The sequence below is a fragment of the Pinus tabuliformis genome, chromosome X (assembly GCF_031772625.1).
Source record: "Pinus tabuliformis cultivar Carrire ecotype Pingquan chromosome X, CPIR1, whole genome shotgun sequence".
NCBI classification, from domain to species: domain Eukaryota; kingdom Viridiplantae; phylum Streptophyta; class Pinopsida; order Pinales; family Pinaceae; genus Pinus; species Pinus tabuliformis.
Genome location: NC_142308.1, coordinates 691,345,972 through 691,365,538, shown reverse-complemented (window position 1 = coordinate 691,365,538; position 19,567 = coordinate 691,345,972). Strand labels below are relative to the sequence as shown.

The 19,567-nt window shown below is 39.0% G+C and overlaps 1 pseudogene; it reads right to left on the bottom strand.

The window, feature by feature from the left end:
- Positions 1–546: 546 nt before the first annotated feature.
- LOC149141863 (uncharacterized) lies at positions 547–16,814 on the bottom strand (annotated as a pseudogene).
- Between the last annotated feature and the right edge of the window lie 2,753 nt (positions 16,815–19,567).

The window sequence follows — 19,567 nt, the reverse complement described above, 5'->3', positions numbered from 1 at the left end:
TCTGGAAAACCCTCATAACTACCTCACCAGGGAATTCAAAAATTTGGGGAGATTACATTGACCCTTTCTTTAACCTTTTTACCTTTTCTCGCTCAATTAAATAATATAAAGTGACTGTACAATTTTCCTTGCTTTTTCTCCCATAATCACTTAATAACACCTTTTTAGTTTATTTATTCAATGCCACTTTTCCATGCTACTTTTTCACCCAAATTAGATTTAAAAAATTAAATTAATTGATCCCCTTTTTTCCGACTATAGCCTACGAGAATCAAATAGGCCACTGATTCGTTCTGCAAAAGTGATCATTCAGAAAGGGACATTACAATCCTTCCTTCCCGAGATTGATTGCTCTCAAGCAATCTAGAACTTGCATATCAATACCAGGATCCCAAATATGCGCGTAGAATGCTCCAACATATATTTGTGAAGCAATCAACTCTAATATAAACCATCCCTCATAAAAATCCTTGGATCCCAAGGTCACATTGGGAAACTGACATTCCCATTACTTGAAGACTTCAACCCAGTGTCTGTTTCATTTCCCTACATCCTAACATTGTATTCACCTGCAAGAAATGGCATCCATAGCCTTCTCTTGTTATGTCTACAAGTCCTCAACTTTTCCACTGATTCATCTTTTCTTGGGATTATTTGTTCAATTTCACATTGATTTTCTTCATTGTCAACATGGCTAGAATATTCATCCAAGTGAAGAAGTGGATTTATAGATTCATCGATGCTCAATGCATGGTCTGTATTTAAAGTTTTAGATTGCCGGATATATAGGTATTCAATGTCCATCTATCTCCTTTTGTCACACTTGACATATCAATTTCCGAACCATCTGCCTCTAGTAAATTTGCTTGGCCAAGCTTGATATCATATTCTTTCTTTGAATTTGGAGAATTATGAACATCAATAATCTCTTTTTTTAACGTATTTATGTGTTGAAGAATCTAGGGCTATTGTAGTTAATGACATTCTTCTTAGCATGATAACTATTTGTGAGGTATTTTATCTTTAGCTTATTAGCACAATCTTTTCGTGATATCATTAATGTGTCTACTTCTTACTTCATCAAATAGCTATCAAAACAAAGAGACAAGAGCACACGATGTTGGCTTTCTGCCAAGGCCAAAACCTCTCCCTCTTAGAGAGGAAAATCCGCACAAAATTCTTCTTATAGAGATTCCAATTGACGAATACCAAGACCATGACCCTTGACCTATTATGCCACTCCAAGACCAAGACACCAATCCTCTTCTTTGTCACTGCTGAGATCATCATCATTGAGGCCATCACTACTGCACCACCGAGATCTTTATTACTACTTTTCACCGAGGTCTTCAACATACCACTGAGATCTCCATGAGGTCTGTACCTAGATCACTGTTTCACCATAGCTGCACCTTTATTGAGATCATAACCTTGTGACAGTATCTCCATTAAGATTGAGATCATATCTATGCTTGAGATCATGACTGCTGAGTGTGTTACTATGAGACCTTCTCCATCCGAGTTATGTTGAGACTGTGTATGCTACTGTGGGATCCCTGAGATCCTTGTCATTACTGCTATGCCGAGATTTTGTGACTACATTTTTCTTCCTGTACCGAGACCTTCATGATACTGTCTAGTATGCTGAGACAGAGTGTTCCCTTCTTGCACCGAGACCCTTATCATTACACCTATGCCGAGACTGTAACCATTTCAGTGGCACCCATCCGAGATTACAATGATGTTGTCCATCCGAAGTCTGAACCTTACTGTCATGCGAGGAAACTCAATCTTGTACCCATCCGAAATAACAAAGAAATTTGAGTTCCTGCACCTCCGAAGTTGCAGAGATACTTGTTCAAGATTCTGTCTCTGTGGTGACTCTAGCCGCATATTTATAGTTGTCTGTCCATGTATTTAAGCTGACATGAACCAGTGAACAGTTGTGTCTCCATATGTGAGCCGACATGACTCTTTTAGCTATTTAATTCATTTGCAAGCCGACATGACTGTGTTTTACATCGTTTAGTTTGTTGCCTTCTTCAAGAGTGATTGTGCTTGTCTTTGGAGGGCTTCTAGACCTTTCTATAGACTTGTATACATTACACATAGGCTCAAGAAGAGCATGACATTGACTCTTTGACATCCTAAGGCTCTCAATGGGAGCTACTAATAAATAAACCTCTTGCTCATGAAACCCATGCAGCAAGGAATAATAATAAATTCATTTTCTTGTTTACAAAAATCATAATTACAATGTCATGAAGACCGAACCTAGTTACACTTTCTTAACTAGGGAGGTATTCATGATGGTACTTGGTCATTCTAAATCTGAAGAATTTCTCATAAGAATAATTAGATTGGTAACCCATCTGTATAGCATCATAGTAACCAACATTGTTTCCACAACAAGTCCTTTACTGACAACTCTATCTCTCATCAGATAAGAGCACAATGTTGGTGAGACCAATGACTATAGACACCTTCAACATTGTCTCTCAAGGTACATACCCTCTCGGGTGTTCATTGAGTATGATCTTTTAGGACCATTCTTATCTTGGTTTTCGAACCCAAAAAAAATATCAGTGCTCTTGCCTACTCTTATCTTGGATGCCCTACACATCCTCAAAGAGCATTGGATGCCAGATGATTACCCAATCCTCCATTCTTTCTTCCCAAATGAAGACAAGAATGTTGTGTCTATCTCTCCCTCTCAACTAGGGAGGATATGCCCATTCCTGTAAAGGAATGTACCCAAGTTCCCTCTGACCAGGAACTTGTCCAAGCTCCCTCTTAATTAGGGACTTGTCAGAGCTCCCTCTTAACTAAGGACTCTCCTTTTCATCAACAACTTCTTCTTTGTGGGTCCTTCAGCTGCTTGATCAATTTCTTTCCTTGATGTCATGAAATTCAGTCGAGCTTCTTCCTTGTAGGGCATTAGCCATCCATCACTTTCCTTCTTGGTTCGTCATGTCATTCCTTTCTTCATGGAAAGTGGCCTTCTTGATACATATCTGGAACCTTCGTCATATGGCTACTTCTTCTTCATCATGTTTCTTTCAGGGATTTCCATCCACCACATGAATGCTAGTTTTACTTGTACTTACAACTCTTGTTCCAGTAGCCTTGCATGAACTCATCCAGATATTATTCAAGAAATCAAAACATAACATTAAATCAAATAGTACCTTATGAGATGGCTCTTCATCATGACATCTTCCTGTAGGTATCAACATCCTTCACAATGTTGCACGAATCGGGGACAAAACGGGGACGTTTTTTGGAAGAGGGGACGCGGAAGCGTCATTTTCCAAAAATCTAGGAAGCGAAGCGTCTCGGAAGCGTCTACTATATATATATATATATATTTATTTTTTATTTGTTTGCATTTATATTAAAAAAACATCCAAAATGCCAAATTATTTGTAGAAGACATGAAAACATGCATATTTTTACATAAATCAAGATAGATATGGCATCCATTGTACATCAATGATTAATCATTCCAACATCAACCATCTACAATCTAGATTCCTCTTCTCTTGTCTAGCCTTTGCCTCTACTTCAATTCTATAGGGATTTTAGTCAACATTGCCTAATTTTGATCAAACAACTTAATCCAAGCCTTATAATATGGTAGAGAAAGCCTAACATGCCTGATCAATGATTTTGACTTGAGTGAAGGGTACATAATTGCTAAGGCCATGACAAAGGAGTTCAACAATCAATAACACCAACACTAGGGGGGGTACATATAGGGCTTGTTGCTCTTGATTAAATGCCAATCACATGCCCTCATACATGATATAATCCAATGAAACGCCACAATCCCATTGATTCTGAAAACTGTTAAGTCTGCTGAATTTTGAATGGAATATGAAATTCTGTTTTCTCCATATGAAGTCCGATGAGGTTGGAACCACTCTCAAACATCCTGAGTCATTTCATGGTAATGCTAAAAATTTAAGTAAAAGGATGGAAATGAAAGATAAAGGAGAATGTCACTTTTACTTTAGGAATTTAACATTACCATTAGGGAGCGCCTTTGGAGTATTCGGAAAGTGTAGTTCCTCACAGAACAGTTTGAAATTTCTAAAAACAAAAAAAGGCCCACGAAACCGTCCACCTTCTTTCGGATCCGCTCGCGATCCGCGGTGGATACACGCCCGAACCTCCACAGATCCGCACTCGATCCTTTCTGGATCCGCGGATCGGGAAATAAGAACCGCAGATCGGGCAGTGGGAGCCGCGGATCAGGGCCCCATGAATCCATTTTTGCAGGAACCGCCAAAAAAAGGACGATCTGCGGATCCGATTTTTTGATCCGCGGTTCCGCCAAAGGATCAGTGGCAGATCCGTACGGGACGCGGATTTGCCTTTGGATTCTTGGGGTGGGGGACGCTTCCTGCAACACTGATCCTGCATACATGTTGACACATCTCCCAAAAACATCCATTGTCAAGGGTCTTCATCTTTTTCAGACTTCCATCAGAGTCTTCATATATTTCCGGGAGATTTCCTAGTCAAATCTTCTTGGTCTTTTGGATGTTGATTGCCTTCATCATGGTTGCATATCTCACGATCTCTTTCTTCCTCACACATTCCATTCCCAGGAGCTTTCAATATGAGTTTCTTGATTGTAGTCAACCACCTCATACTTCATATGAGGACATATTATGTTGATTTCATCTAGTGTGATTTATGCCTTCCTGTATCCTTTCAGAGGAGGAGATCCTTTTTCTCTTGATCATGCTTCTCAAGATAGAAGTAGCGATCCATGTTACCTGCAACCATATGACATGACTTTATAATATTAAATACAAGCATACATACCTCATTTTAACTTTAGGTCATCTAGGCTTCTTCTAGCAACTTCCTTGATTGAAAAGATCTTCAATCCCTTGATCTGCTTCATTTCTCATGTCATCATACCATCATCTCATGAATTCCATAAGTTGGATTTCCTGATGAAACACTTGCTTCCTCTCTAGATTAGTGAACCCTCTGTTGAGGATTCCATCAGAGAATCTTGAGGATCTTGCATATCCCCATTTGGCAAATGTTTCCTTTGATGTATGAAGAGCCTTGTCCTAGATGACTTCTTCCTTTACTTTAATGTCCAATGAGGTTCCCAAGAGCTATATCTTTCATGTTTGATTGTCATGGATTTTGTCCTTCATGATTCCCATGGTGATGTCACGAGCTCTTATTTCTAATGCTTCCATGATGACACGATACATCTTATTATCATGGTCATCTGTAACAAAATATTTAGGAGCTTATGATAGGATCCTTTTGTGAGGGATGTCATCTCAATCATAGTAGAGATTTGTCACTCCCTATTTCCTTTGTCCTATTCTTCAGCTTCCTCCATCCTTCCGGCGATATGAGTTTTCTTTCCATAATCTTTCCATAGCATTGAATCTTAGCTATACTATTTGAGGATCAAACTTCCCTTTCCTTTCTGCACATGTTTGAGTCCTTTAACCTTCAATACTTTTGCCATCAACTTTTCTCTATCTAGCATAGAGACCACAAATTGTTGAATGAGGTAACCTTTTTGTTCATGGACATTTGTTACCTTGCCTATCAGTTAGAACAATGATGATTATCTTCATCTCCCAATTGACATCTTATGAAGATATTCCTTCATTCTTTGATACCTTCAATCAGGTCTAAGTGATATGACCTTCTTCATTGTATTTCAGAGAGTATATCTTATTTCATATCTCTCTTTTATGTCACCTCTCCTGCTACATAGGGATGAGAGGACCTAGGATTGATTTCATATGACTTCTCTTCTGGGGACTATATCTATCCTCCTTTCTTATGCAAGGAATCTTGATGACCCAATCAATTTATAGATCTCTTTGCAAACACGAAGTCATTTAACCAAACTTGATTATAGAATGAAAAGATACTTACTTGACATGTGAAGATGAAATCTTCACCTTAATTGCTTTGATGATGGTTGAAGAAGATATATTAGAGCTTCTTCTTGGATGATCTTCTTTCAAATGAGAGAGCCTTTCAATAGAAAAGGTTGCTCCTTTTGATGAGGATGATTTGTTGCTTCCTTAGATGATCTTCTTCTAGGGCAAGGCGATGATCTTTTGAAGATGTCCATTGCCTTATTGCCTTCAATATGCTTTGCCTTCTTTTGTAGTGTAGATCATGACTGCTTCTAGGGTTTCAACCTTTTTCAAGATGATGTGATCTTCGATTTTGAGGTCCTTTGAACTTCATTGCCTTGTAGACATCTTGATGAGAGCCTTGGTGGCCTTTTGATGATGATTGTGGAGTCAAAAGTTCTTGTTTTTGTAGATTGTCTCCTTGATTATGTAGACAAAAACCCTTGCCATTCTAGACTGCTTGTTGTAGACTAATCCTTCAATCATGACAGAGCCCTTCAACTTGCATTGATGCCCTTCTTGAAAACTGATCCTTGTATGTCTATTTTTGCTGCCCTTCCTTTGACTTCAACACCTTAGCTCTGATACCATGTTGAAGAATCTAGGGTTAATGTAGTTAATGAGATTCTTCTTAGCATGATAACTATTTGTGAGGTATTTTATCTTTAGCTTATTAGCACAATCTTTTCTTGATATCATTAGTGTGTGTATTTCTTACTTCATCAAATAGCTATCAAAACAAAGAGACAAGAACACACGATGTTGGCTTTCTGCCAGGGCCAAAACCTCTCCCTCTTGGAGAGGAAAACCTGCACAAAATTCTTCTTATAGAGATTCCAATTGACAAATACCAAGACCACGACCCTTGACCTATTATGCCACTCCAAGACCAAGACACCAATCCTCTTTTTTGTCATTGCTGAGATCATCATCATTGAGGCCATCACTACTGCACCACTGAGATCTTTATTGTTGTTTTTCACCGAGGTCTTCAACATACCATTGAGATCTCCATGAGGTCTGTACTTAGATCACTGTTTCACCATAGTTGCACCTTTATTGAGATGATGCAGGTGCATTAGGCCGAGCACATAAAAATGATAAGTTATTAAAGTCAGACCAAGAGCCTAGCAATGTGATGGATTGATCACATGTCAAGGCTAGAACATTTAAAGTTTATTTGTGAAAAGTTTTTGATATTTAGTTAAGATTAGTTAGGAATATCTAGTTAAAAGAAATGATTTTATAGCTAGTAGGTAGTTAGGGCTAAGGGAAATTGGTTCACATCCATGAACTCATTTCTTGGACAGTTGTTTTTAGTTTTTGGAGAGGGAGGAGGAACATTTTTGGGTGCTGGAAGTTTTGGTGTGAGATTGAAGTTAATTGAACAACATTTCTTAGACCAGTGGCTTTTTGTATCAGCAAATCGAATTTGTAAGTGTGTGTGAGACAGTTATTTGCATATGTGTTTGTGAGGTTTGTGAACCATAATATTAATATCTGGAGATTGAAATTGATTTGGTCTTTAAATTGTTGTGTTGAATGAGGAATTCCTGCACTGTATTTTCTCTGTTATTTACATTTAAATGAGAACCTGGAGAATCATATTTCAGTTAATCTTCTAATCCAGTACTTTTGCATCCAAGATTGTGTATTGGAAAGAGTCATTTTACATTATAGATTCGAGAATACAGAGCACTCTGTATCAAGCCAACAGAAGAAAGAAAATTTGTAAAGGAAAACCGTCATCAAATTTGCGGGTCAATTTCTGATCAAAGGTGTTGAAATATGGCAACAAGAATATTCCAATTTAATTTGTCCTTGAATTAAATTGTGAATTAAAATTGAGTTTATTTTTAACAACTACTTGGAAATAATTAATTAATTTATTTTAAATTAATTAGTTGGAGAAATTCAAGTTAGAAATCTTTTTGAAGTCATGCAAGAGTTATCCCTTAAATTAAGGAGATAAGATTGAGTTATATTTGAGTTGTAATTAGTTAACTCAGTTTACTGAGTTAAGTCCAGTTAAATTAGTTCCAAACTGTTTGAGGAACAAATAGTGAGTTAACAGTCAGTTGATGCATTAATGCACTCAACTAGTGCTACTCCAGTTAACTGAAGATTCCCTCATCAGAAATTCATGCATGTCTATTCTGAGAAAGACCCAGTTGAGATTAGTGTTCAAGGACAGTGTACTATCAGTTGTATGTGTTTTATCATGGACAAAACTCATGCATGCAGTCAAGGATTCATCCTTGAGGATTGTGCAGTTTTGAAGGCTTGCTTTTTCACTTGGTAATAGGAAAATCATCCACAAGGAACAACACAAGGAAATAGGAGCTTGGAGGGCAGAGAGGAAGGCTGGGGAGAAGCCAAGATTGCCTGTGAGCATCTTTGAGGATTGTACTGAGAGCTGGCTAGCTGTGAGAGCTAAGGCTTTGTATAATTCCTATGTATTTCCACTATGTATGATAATACAATAGTGTGGGGTTTTTATCTGAGACTTTCCCCAAAGTATTTTCATGTGTATTGTGCCATTGATTCTTCTTCTTTTGGTTATATTATTCAGCTCGATTTTTAAGCTTCCGCAAATTGATAGTAGAAGTAGGTTATAGTATTCTGTTTTGATTTATATTGCATTATTGAGTTAACCTATCACAAATTTTCTACATGGTATTGGCGCTGTGAACAGTATACTGAGAAGAGAATTCGAAGTTTGAAGTTCGGGGTTGCAGGTGCAAATCGAATCCATATCATACTTCAAGGTTGGCCAATGGCGTTCTATGGCTTGAGACTCGAGTATGTCTTGGAAGGTAGCTTGAATTACATAGCATGGAAAGATAGAATGGAGGCTGTATTAGAAGACAATGGCTTGAAGGAATTCATTGATCAAGAAATCCCAAAGCCAGCTTCAACTAATGCACAAGAGTTGGCTGAGTGGAAGAAGTGTGTGGTGAAGGCGAGACAGATCATCCTTGAGGGAGTTCGAGACCATATTGTCTCGAGTCTCCATGGAAAGGATACTCCATTTTCAATGTGGGAGACATTGAAGGACCTCTACCAAAACAGTAGTGACTAGAGGAAATTGTTGCTCAAGGATAAGCTTTGAAGAATCAAGATGGAGAAGGGCGATACTACATAGATGAGCTTGGCAGTGTGGGAATAACTACTGTCGATGATGATATGGTGAGCCTTGCTCTCCTTGGCCTTCCAAAGAGTTGGAATAGCTACCAGGACTCTGTGAATGGAAGGGAGAAATTGTCGGATTGGGAACGACTGTGGTAAGATCTTATGCAAGAGGAGATCAAGAGGAGCACACGAGATGGTTCTTCATCCAAGAATGATGATGAAGAAAATCTGGCCTTAGCAAGTAAGGCAAGGAAAGGGAAGGGAAAGGCTTCCCATTTCAAATCGAATTCTTCTCATGGAGGGAAGAAAAGTGACATGTCTAAAGTAAGATGCTTTAATTGTCACAAGATGGGACATTATGCGACTAGTTGCCCATCGGAGATGTCCAAGAAGGGATCCTCGGAAGGATCGGAAGGTGAGGCATTAGCCTCTCAGTTCGAAATGGACTTTACCCTCATCGCATGCATGGTGTCATCGATGATGGGTTGTGTCTGGTATCTTGATAATGGAGCTTCATTCCACATGACTGGTGATAAAAATTTATTCAGTGCCTTAGAGGAGAAAGACCTCAAAATGCACATAGAGATGGGTGATGACGGAAGGTATAGTGTTTCAGGAATGGGCACGGTTGCTTTTCAGAGGGAGCATGGAGCTCCTCTCACCTTGACAGATGTGATGTATGTGCCTGGACTGAAGAAGAACTTGGTATCGGTCGCAATGTTGGAGGATAAAGGCTACAATGTTGTCTTCAGTAAAGGAAAGGCGTTCCTAAGACACATAGCCACGGGTCAGACCAAGAGGATAGGGATTCGGGTGAAGAATCTCTATAAACTAGAGGTAGATGATTGTGCAGCATTGAGTACAAAAGCAGAATTGGTGCAAAGCCAAGACATTGGCGAGTTGTGGCACAGGCAATTGGGCCATTTGCATCATGGGGCTTTGAAGATAATGCAACAGATATCTACAAGACTTCCCAAAGGTAAACTTGAGCAAGTTGACACATGCAAAGGTTGTACCTTGGGAAAGTACACCAAGTCTTCCTTTCATGATCGAGACAGTCGAGCAGAGGCTATCTTAGAGCAAGTTCATATTGATTTGTGTGGACCATTCTCAACGACATCCACATCGAAGCAAAGGTATTATGTGATTCTCATTGATGACTATTCTCGTAAATGCTGGATTTATTTCATGGAGAAGAAGGACCAACCTTTCACAAAGTTTTTTGAGTTCAAAGCTTTGGTCGAGAAAGAGTCAGGGAAGAAGATCAAGGCCTTGAGAAGCGACAATGGTGGAGAATATGTCTCTCAAGAGTTTAAGGACTTCTGTGCAACGAAAGGAATTAAATGAGAGTTGATGGCACCTCATAACCCACAGCAAAATGGGGTGGCCGAGAGGAAGAACAGAACTATTGTAGGGGCAGCACGGGCAATGTTGCATGACCAAGGCCTACCACTTCACTTGTGGGCTGAGGCATGCAACACAACGGTCTATTTGCAGAATAGAAGCCCGCATCGCATACTTGGGATGAAGACACCAGAGGAAGCTTTCTCCGGTAAGAGACCAGATGTGGGTCACTTCAGGATCTTTGGCTCATCGATATATTGCCATGTGACAAAGGATGCACGGAAGAAGCTTGAGCCGACAACAGAGTTGGGGATATTTGTGGGGTACACTGATACACCTCATAACTATTGGGTGTACTTGCCTACCAATCGGAGGATAGTGGTTCGCAGAGATCTCAAGTTTGATGAGCAGAAGGCCATGCGAGTTTCCCTTGAGAGGGAGCTCCAACTACAGGTTGTGGAGGAACTGTTGGTTCCTAAGGAGGAGGAGCCTCAGACTGATGCGGAGCAACCACATGCAGAGGTTCCAGGAGTGGAGACATCCACTCAAGCAGAGTCTTCTAGAGATGGACGGAAGCGCACAAGAGAAGCTGACAGATTGTTGGAGGATGCGAGAGAGAATGTGGGAGCACCATCTTCTCAGCGCAGACAGAGGAGGTCACCTGAGAGGTACACTGGATACATGGCCCTTGCTAAGGAATGCGTTGAGACCGAGCCATCTTCCTTTGAGGAAGTAGTGTAGCAATCGATTTGGGTTGATGCTATGGTGGAGGAGTATGACTCCATAGTTCGTAACAGTGTTTGGGACCTGGTTTCGAGATCGGAGAACAAGTCAGTTGTGAGCTCCCGTTGCCTTTACAAGGTAAAGCAAGCTGCTGATGGTAGTGTGGAGAAGCATAAGGAAAGATTTGTTGCCTGTGGCTTTTCACAGGTCGAGGGGATTGACTATGATGAGACTTATGCTCCTGTCGCAGGGTACTCATCTATCAGATCTATGTTGGCACTATCATCATAGATGGGTTAGAAGATCCATCAGATGGATGTGAAGATTGCATTCCTCAATGGCCAGATTGAGGAAGAGGTGTACATAGAGCAGCCAGAAGGTTTTGAGACCTTCGATCGTGAGTCGCATGTGTGCCGACTCAAGAGAGCATTGTACGGGCTGAAGCAAGCACCTCGTGCTTGGTACACCAGGATAGACAACTACTTCATCGGGTTGGGCTTCACAAAGAGTGAAGCGGATGCGAACCTGTACCACATCGTGGTGAAAGGTAAGCTGTTGATCATCATACTTTATGTTGATGATCTCATATTGACTGGTGATGATCAGTTGATCGTGTCTTGCAAGGAGGACCTTGCAAGAGAATTCGAGATGAAAGACATGGGTCTCATGCATTACTTCCTTAGCATGGAAGTGTGGCAGAAGGATGGGGAGTTGTTTGTGTCTCAGGGCAAGTATGCCAATGAGATACTCAGGAGATTCCACATGGAGAAGTGCAAGCCCATGCAGACTCCTTTAGCAGGTAACTGGAGGAAGGAGGTTGCTACTTCAAGAGAAGTGGTAGAGGCTACTGTGTATAGGCAGCTTGTGGGTTCATTGATGTACTTAATGAACACACAACTAGATTTGTGCTATGCGGTGAATTAGCTGAGTCAAGCGATGGTTCAGCCTACCAAGATGTTTTGGAAGGCGACAAAGCATGTATTGAGATACCTCAGAGGCACATCTCAGTATGGATTATGGTACAAACAGACAGAGGGAGTGAAGCTATAGGGCTTCACTGATGCAGATTGGGCAGGGAGTCCATCAGATCGGAAGAGCACATCAGGAGGGATTTTCAACCTTGGGTCAGCGACAGTTTCTTGGTATAATAGGAAACAGAGGTCGGTTGCACTTAGCTCGACAGAGGCAGAATACATGGCTGCAAGTTAGGCAACATGTGAGGCCATCTGGATGCGGAAAATCCTAGTTGGTTTGTTTGATCAGAGGATGGATCCAACTGTGATCTATTGTGATAATTAGAGTTGTATCAAACTCTCTAAGAATCCAGTATTTCATGATAGGTCCAAGCACATCGACATCCGATATCATCATCTCAAAGACTGTGTAGTGAGGAGGATCATGTTGCTGCAGTATATTTCAACAGAGGAGCAAGATGCTGACATTTTGACAAAGGCATTGTCAAAGTGTAAATTTGAGTTCCATAGAGACAAGATCGGGGTGGCAGATAATCCCTTTCTTGTTGAGAGGGAGTGTTGAAATATGGCAACAAGAATATTCCAATTTAATTTGTTCTTGAATTAAATTGTGAATTAAAATCGAATTTAGTCTTAACAGCTACTTGGAAATAATTAATTAATTTATTTTAAATTAATTAGTTGGAGAAATTCAAGTTAGAAGTCTTTCTGAAGTCATGCAAGAGTTATCCCTTAAATTAAGGAGATAAGATTGAGTTATATTTGAGTTGTAATTAGTTAACTCAGTTTACTGAGTTAAGTCCAGTTAAATTAGTTCCAAACTGTTTGAGGAACTAATAGTGAGTTAACAGTCAGTTGATGTGTTAATGCACTCAACTAGTGCTACTCCAGTTAACTGAAGATTCCCTCATCAGAAACTCATGCATGTCTATTATGAGAAAGACCCAGTTGAGATTAATGTTCAAGGACAATGTACTATCAGTTGCATGTGTTTTCTCATGGAGAAAACTCATGCATGCAGTCAAGGATTCATCCTTGAAGATTGTGCAATTTTGAAGGCTTGTTTTTCCACTTGGTAATAGGAAAATCATCCACAAGGAACAACGCAAGGAAATAGGATCTTGGAGGGTAGAGAGGAAGGCTGGAGAGAAGCCAAGATTGCCTGTGAGCATCTGTGAGGATTGTACTGAGAGCTGGCTAACTGTGAGAGCTAAGGCTTTGTATAATTCCTATGTATTTCCACCATGTATGATAATACAATAGTGTGGGGTTTTTATCTGAGACTTTCCCCAAAGTATTTTCATGTGTATTGTGCCATTGATTCTTCTTTTTTTGGTTATATTGTTTAGCTCGATCTTTAAGCTTCCGCAAATTGATAGTAGAAGTAGGTTATAGTATTATGCTTCGATTTATATTGCATTATCGGGTTAACCTATCACAAATTTTCTACAAAAGGAAGACGAAATTTGAAATTCTGGCATCTTGGTTTTGTGTAGAGCAGGGTCTATTTGGTAAATCACGAGCGATTTTCCAAAAAGATCCTTGGTTGGGGAGTTATGAAGGGATCTTTAAACTGTGTTTTTACAGATTGCGCGGCTGGAAAAAAACGATTTGCTATTCCTCCTGTAACAACACTGTAGTTTGCTGTGAGAGCAATGATTTGCTGTTCCTCCTGTAACAACACTGTAGTTTGTTGTGAGAGCAATGATTTGCTGTTCCTCCTGTAACAACACTATAGTTTGCTGTGAGAGCAATGATTTGCTGTTCCTCCTGTAACAACACTATAGTTTGCTGAGAGAGCAATGATTGTTGTTCCTCCTGTAACAACACTGTAAGCTGCTGAGATAGCAACCACCAATTTGTGGGTCATCATGAGATCATAACTTTGTGACAGTATCTCCATTAAGATTGAGATCATATCTATTCTTGATATCATGATTGTTGAGTGTGTTACTATGAGACCTTCTCCATTCGAGTTATGCTGAGACTGTGTATGTTACTGTGGGATCCCTGATTACTGCTATGCCGAGATTTTGTGACTGCATTTTTCTTCCTGTATCGAGACCTTCGTGATACTGTCTAGTATGTTGAGACAGAGTGTTCCCTTCTTGCACTGAGACCCTTATCATTACACCTATGCTAAGATTGTAACCATTTTAGTGGCACCCATCCGAGATTACAGTGATGTTGTCCATCCAAAGTCTGAACCTTACTGTCATGCGAGGAAACTCAGTCCTGTACCCATCCGAAATAACAGAGAAATCCGAGTTCCTGAACCTCTGAAGTTGCAGAGATAATTGTTTGAGATTCTGTCTCTTTGTGGTGACTTTAGCCGCATATTTATAGTTGTTTGTCCATGTATTTAAGCCGACATGAACCAGTGAACAATTGTGTCTCCATATGTGAGCCGACATGACTCTTTTAGCTATTTAATTCATTTGCAGGCCGACATGACTATGTTTTACATCGTTTAGTTTGCTGCCTTCTTCAAGAGTGACTGTGCTCATCTTTGGAGGGCTTCTAGAGCTTTCTATAGACTTATATACATTACACATAGGCTCAAGAAGAGCATGACATTGACTCTGTGACATCCTAAGGCTCTCAATGGGAGCTACTAATAAATAAACTTCTTGCTCATGAAACCCATGCAACAAGGAATAATAATAAATTCATTTTCTTGTTTACAAAAATCGTAATTACAATGTCATGAAGACCGAACCTAGTTACACTTTCTTCAACATTATGCAGTCAACACCAACAATATTTGCTTCTAACCCATTCATAACATTGACCACACTATATTCTTTAGGCACATTTGCACAGTTGATATCCACACTATCTGCTTTTGGCACAATTGCAATTGCCATGTCAAAACAATCTACTTCTAACATGTAACCACTATCGATATTCACAAAATTCGATTTTGGTTGTTAAAAAAAATTCATGTCCACACTACTTGTCTTTGGTTCGTTCATGTAATAATCATCACCATTTACATTTGAAACAATAATACAATCCATGTCAACACTATCTACTTGTAAAGTATCTGCCATGTCCATGTTACTTGTCTTTGGTTTGTTCATGTAATAGTCATCATCATTTACATTGGACACAATTATGTGATCCATGCCAACCTTATCTACTTGTAAAGTATCTGTGCAGTCAACATCCACACAGCCTAATTACAATGGATTTTTAGAGCCAACCTCCAAATTATCTAATTTTGATATAGTTGTGGGGCAACCCACCACCACCTCATTTTTTCCTGCTTCCTTAAAACCATGGCAGATCGACACATAAGTAGAATTTACACATTCCTTACAAGTGCCATTACTGGCATGTTTATCAGAGATGCAAAGTACCGAGTTCCATGTAAATCCGTTTACAATGTTTGCCATGCCAGTATTAGTAAGTTTAGGGCTGTCACTAAAATTTCCATTGAATTGTTGATCTTTTGGGTAGTTAAGTTTGCTATAGGCAAAGGCCTTATGTACAAAGCCCTAGACATTGTCAACATCCACGTTTTCTCCTTTATGAGCGGAAGAATTAATTCATGAATTTGAAACAACATATGTGTTAGTTAGCTCTTCATGAATGTTATCAGAGAAATGTTCATTAGATATGGATGAGATTGGCTTCGTTGTGTATTCATTATCGACATCTGTTATGAAAGTATTTGTGATTTTACATTCTTCATTAGAACTTTTCTCATCAATACCTTTTAGAGTCAAGGGAGTGTTGAGTTCAACAAGCGAATTCCTCATAGGTGAAGCACTTGTTTCCGAACTTTGGGAAGACCAATCTTCACTTTTTAAAATTTGGGCTTCTTGGAGATGTTGAATAAATGCCTATAGTTAAACCAACATTTCCTTCTAAAGGAGAACCTATAATTCCAGAATCTGGTGATTTTAGCTTACTTTCTGCTTCATTAGGGCGGGTGATAGTTCAAATGAGCTTGTGAAGAATGGTTCATTGTTATTTCCCAATGGTCCCTTTGAACTTGGACCGAGGATGTATTCACTTTTCTCGGACATGGTATACCTTGTCGTCCCTAAGGATTTTCGAATACTATTCACCATGTTTGTAGGCTTGGATAAGCCATGAGTGACGATATCAAAATGAGGCACATCTAAATTCCTTGAACAAGCATTTTTTTGAAAATGCATGAATGCATAGACAAACCCTTGGGTGCTGCTCTTCTCAACATTGGGTGGAGAGAATAGATCTATACTTGATAGACCTTCAGAAAGGCATCAATATTTGAATAAGGTACATATTTCCCACCATGCTTTGCGAAAGCAATTGCATTTGATAATGTATCTAGAGAATCAATATTTGCACGAAATCTCCTTCGCATCAATTCACTAATTATTTTAGATACTTTAAACAAAATTTCTCCATCAACAAGTAAATCTACAATAGCGTCCTCGTCACAAAATCTTTTCTCTAAAACTTGTTCTATCCATATTTTTGCTTGTCTCTCTACAAAACTTCCATTGTCAATGGTAGTGTCTTTAGGAACACAAACATAATTGTCATGATGGGTAGTTGGTTCCTTGGACAGTTTTTCCACTTCCACCACTGGCTTAGGTGCAAACTTTGGTACCTTTGAATGCCATGTAGGGTCTTCCACCTGGAATTCTAAAATGTAAGAATCTATTGTACTTGTCTGTCTGAGCTGTGCCAACTCTTTGAAATGTATCTTTGGGTCCTTATTCCTTACTGGCATGTTTATCATTTTTCCTGTGCATCATGCATTGGTGACTAGACTCCCAAGGTCCTTTGCAAGAAAGACAAAAATTTTGTCTCCTAAGTTTACTCCTGTCGCCTTCATTATTTTTTGTATTGGAATAATTCTTTTTGTTTGTATCAATTCATAATGGAGATTCCAACGCCCCATAATGCTCCAGTAGTTTTGTTAGATTCTTGTCATAGTTTTCAAAGTTTTGCAACAATTATGACAAGCACACCAATGCACTCGTTAAATGTTTTCATTTTTTTTCACTTAAAGAACTAATTCCCAGCTGCAGTCAACTGGAAGCACTTCTGAGAATGAATCTTAAAGTGAAAACTCCACAGGCTGGCAGGATTCACAACTCTAACACCATTGTAATGTCCCCTACTAAAATTTACTAACCAAACTCGCAATTCTTTGATTTTTATCTTGCAGGCATTTCATTGAACACTTTGCATGTAAACAAACATGAAGCATTTCTAACACATTTTGTCAAGAATTTTGCATGTGATCAAATATGAAGCCTTTACAACAAATATAGGACAAGCAAAATTACCATAGTAACAATAATAACACAACCAACAAACAAAATTTTCACAAAAACAACTCAATGGATCAAATTTGATTTATTAATATGCAAGGAAACCCTTTTTAGATAGAAAAAATTAGTTTCTCGGAACCTGTCATGGTTTGGCTGGGAACAAAGGTGAAGATGACAACATTGAAATATCCCTTACAAATTGCTGAAGATGACTTTGTCAAAACTAAATTATTGAGCTGATTCAACCTCCCTTCTTGATGCCACCGCCCGACAATTATGACTAAATAGTCCCACACAACCTTTTGAATGTTGATACATTGATAAGCTCGACCTCCCTTAACTTCCACGAACAACTGATAGCTAAATCGATCCACCCAAAATCCACACGAATTCTGGTTGAACCCTTGTTTTTGCCAAAAGATGAATCGCCTTCAGCAATAAATTCCTGTGAAGAATCTGAATGTTTCTTCCTTATGATCAGCTAGGATGGATTTGTTTCACCACTGAAACCATTTCTCTTAAGGGTTTTACCCCTTACACACGCAAGCTACAAAACCTCTCCAAATCGACTTGAGAAATAATCAGGCATGTTGAAAGAGTGAGCTCCATTCTCTCTTTTATCATCAGAATACCATGGGTCTATACCATGGGTATCTCTTTTATAGCCTTTTTTCCCTTTGACCCATTCTTTTACCTTTTTTACCTTTTCCCGCTTAATTAAATAATATAAAGTGACTTTATAAAGTTTTTGTTGGTTTTTCTCCCACAGTCACATAACAACAACTTTTTAATTTAATTATTCAATGTCACTTTTACATGTTGGTTTTTCACCCAAGTGACATTTAAACAATCAAATTAATTGATCCCCTTTTTACGGACTATAGCCTATGAGAAGCAAATAGGCTATTGAGTCATTCTCCATAAGTGATCATTTGGAGAGGAACATTGCATTATTTTAGTGCTTAGAGGGTGATAATAATGATGAGGATTTTTGGACATATCTTATATTCTTTGCACGAGTATCAGTTGAAGAATGTGTAGCTATGGTCGGTCTTCATAATTATCATTGTACTTGAAAAGAACAAATTTATTATAGTTTCTAGCATGTTCTTCATGCTTTTGATGTATTATTATTTTATTTATATTTTCAAGTGGCTCCACAAGTGCTAAGTCGGATCACACGATGGCCAGTTGGCTTGCCTTGAAACTCTCTCATTCGGATCACATGATGGCTAGTTGGCTTGCCTAATAATGATGAGGATTTTTGGACATATCTTATATTCTTTGCACGAGTATCAGTTGAAGAATGTGTAGCTATGGTCGGTCTTCATAATTATCATTGTACTTGAAAAGAACGAATTTATTATAGTTTCTAGCATGTTTTTCATGCTTTTGATGTATTATTATTTTATTCATATTTTCAAGTGGCTCCACAAGTGCTAAGTTGGATCACACGATGGCCAGTTGGCTTGCCTTGAAACTCTCTCATTCGGATCACATGATGGCTAGTTGGCTTGCCTTGAAACTCTCTCATTTAGATCACATGATGGCTAGTTGGCTTGCCTTGAAACTCGCTCGTTCGGATCACATGATGGCTAGTTGGCTTGCCTTGAAACTCGCTCATTCGGATCACATGATGGCTAGTTCTCCTTTGTCTGCTATTGGAACACATACCTTACTCATCTGCTCGTTATGATCTAAAGTCAGAGGTTCGAGATCTGCTCATTATACTTGTGATTTGATGTCATAGGTTCGAGATCTGCTTAGTATCATTGAGTTCTGAAGTCTGGTATTCAGGATCTGCTTATTATCGAGATCTGAAGTTTGGTATTCGAGATCTGCTTATTATCATCGAGATCTGAAGTCTGGTATTCGAGATCTGCTTATTATCATCGAGATTTGAAGTTTGGTATTCAAGATTTGCTTATTATCATCGAGATTTGAAGTCTGGTATTCAAGATCTGCTTATTATCATTGTGATCTGAAGTCTGGTATTCAAGATCTGCTTATTATCATTGTGATCTGAAGTTTGGTGTTCGAGATCTGCTTATTATTATAGTGATTTGAAGTCTGGGTCCAAGATCTGAGTTCTAATCTGACTGTCTTCTGTGATATGATGAGAGGATCAACCTCTCCTTGGTGATCTTTGTTGGACATTCAGTTGTGGAGACTTAGCACTTGTGGAAGCCTTCTTGGGTCAGTATAA